Below are 2,500 nucleotides of genomic sequence, written 5' to 3'. Positions count from 1 at the left end.
GAGTGTTCGAGTCAGCCAAGGAGTGTGCTCGAGTCAGCCAAGGAGTGTGCTCGAGTCAGCCAAGGAGTGTGTTCGAGTCAGCCAAGGAGTGTGCTCGAGTCAGCCAAGGAGTGTGCTCGAGTCAGCCAAGGAGTGTGCTCGAGTCAGCCAAGGAGTGTGCTCGAGTCAGCCAAGGAGTGTGTTCGAGTCAGCCAAGGAGTGTGCTCGAGTCAGCCAAGGAGTGTGCTCGAGTCAGCCAAGGAGTGTGCTCGAGTCAGCCAAGGAGTGTGCTCGAGTCAGCCAAGGAGTGTGCTCGAGTCAGCCAAGGAGTGTGTTCGAGTCAGCCAAGGAGTGTGCTCGAGTCAGCCAAGGAGTGTGCTCGAGTCAGCCAAGGAGTGTGCTCGAGTCAGCCAAGGAGTGTGTTCGAGTCAGCCAAGGAGTGTGCTTGAGTCAGCCAAGGAGTGTGCTCGAGTCAGCCAAGGAGTGTGCTCGAGTCAGCCAAGGAGTGTGCTCGAGTCAGCCAAGGAGTGCGCTCGAGTCAGCCAAGGAGTGTGCTCGAGTCAGCCAAGGAGTGTGCTCGAGTCAGCCAAGGAGTGTGTTCGAGTCAGCCAAGGAGTGTGCTCGAGTCAGCCAAGGAGTGTGTTCGAGTCAGCCAAGGAGTGTGTTCGAGTCAGCCAAGGAGTGTGTTCGAGTCAGCCAAGGAGTGTGTTCGAGTCAGCCAAGGAGTGTGCTCGAGTCAGCCAAGGAGTGTGTTCGAGTCAGCCAAGGAGTGTGTTCGAGTCAGCCAAGGAGTGTGCTCGAGTCAGCCAAGGAGTGTGTTCGAGTCAGCCAAGGAGTGTGCTCGAGTCAGCCAAGGAGTGTGCTCGAGTCAGCCAAGGAGTGTGCTCGAGTCAGCCAAGGAGTGTGCTCGAGTCAGCCAAGGAGTGTGCTCGAGTCAGCCAAGGAGTGTGTTCGAGTCAGCCAAGGAGTGTTCGAGTCAGCCAAGGAGTGTGTTCGAGTCAGCCAAGGAGTGTGCCCGAGTCAGCCAAGGAGTGTGTTCGAGTCAGCCAAGGAGTGTGTTCGAGTCAGCCAAGGAGTGTGTTCGAGTCAGCCAAGGAGTGTGTTCGAGTCAGCCAAGGAGTGTGCCCGAGTCAGCCAAGGAGTGTGTTCGAGTCAGCCAAGGAGTGGTGTTCGAGTCGAGCCAAGGAGTGTGTTCGAGTCAGCCAAGGAGATGTGTTCGAGTCAGCCAAGGGAGTGGCCCGAGTCAGCCAAAGGAGTGTGTTCGTTCGAGTAGCCAAGGAGATGTGTTCGAGTCAGCCAAGGAGTGTGTTAGTCTCAGAAAGGGTGTGTTCGAGTCAGCCAAGGAGTGTTCGAGCTCGAGTCAGCCAAGAGTGTGCTCGAGTCACCAAGGAGTAGTCAGCCAAGGAGTGTGCTCGGTCAGCCAAGGAGTGTGCTCGAGTCAGCCAAGGAGTGGAGAGTGTTCGAGTCAGCCAAGGAGTGTGCCGAGTCAGCCAAGGAAGGAGTGTGTTCGAGTCAGCCAAGTGCTCGAGTCAGCCAAGGAGTGCTCGAGTCAGCCAAGGAGTGGTTCGATCAGCCAAGGAGTGTGTTCGAGTGAGTGTGCTCGAGTCAGAAGTGTGCTCGAGTCAGCCAAGGAGTGAGTTCGAGTCAGCAAGGAGTGTGTTCGAGTCAGCCAAGAGTGTGATCGAGTCAGCCAAGGAGTGTGCTCGAGTCAGCCAAGGATGTGTTCGAGTCAGCAAGGAGTGTGTTCGAGTCAGCCAAGGAGTGTGTTCGAGTCGTGTGCTCGAGTCAGCCAAGGAGTGTAAGGAGTGGAGTGTTCGAGTCAGCCAAGGAGTGTGCCCGAGTCAGCCAAGGAGTGTGTTCGAGTCAGCCAAGAGTCAGTCGAGTCAGCCAAGGAGTGTGTTCGAGTCAGCCCAAGGAGTGTGTTCGAGTCAGCCAAGGAGTGTGTTCGAGTCAGCCAAGGAGTGCCCGAGTCAGCCAAGGAGTGTGTTCGAAAGCCAGGAGTGTAGCTCGAGTCAGCAAGGAGTGTGCTCGAGTCAGCCAAGGAGTGTTCGAGTCAGCCAAGGAGTGTGTTCGAGTCACCAAGGAGTGTGTTCGAGTCAGCCAGGAGTGTGTTCGAGTCAGCCAAGGATGTGTTCAGCCAAGGAGTCAGCAAGGAGTGTGTTCGAGTCACCATGAGTGTGCGAGTCAGTGTTCGAGTCAGCCAAGGAGGTTTTCGAGTCAGCCAAGGAGTGTGTTCGAGTCAGCCAAGGAGTGTGTTCGAAAGCCAAGGATGTGTTCGAGTCAGCCAGGAGTGTGTTCGAGTCAGCCAAGGAGTGTGCCGAGTCAGCCAAGGAGTGTGTTCGAGTCAGCACAAGGAGTGTGTTCGAGTCAGCCAAGGGTCTGTGTTCGAGTCAGCCAAGGAAGTGTTCGAGTCAGCCACAACCCATCACCCCAAGGTGTGTAAGAGTCAGCCAAGGTGTGTTCGATTCCAAAAGATGAGCCGTTCGTCAATAGTTTCGAGTCAGCCAGAGTGTAGAGTCAC

Source organism: Penaeus japonicus, unplaced genomic scaffold (genome assembly GCF_977035675.1).
Source record: "Penaeus japonicus unplaced genomic scaffold, GWHDUDI00000001_assembly GWHDUDI00000038, whole genome shotgun sequence".
Classification (NCBI taxonomy): domain Eukaryota; kingdom Metazoa; phylum Arthropoda; class Malacostraca; order Decapoda; family Penaeidae; genus Penaeus; species Penaeus japonicus.
The sequence above is the reverse complement of the archived record's forward strand: the minus strand, read 5'-3'. Positions refer to the sequence as shown.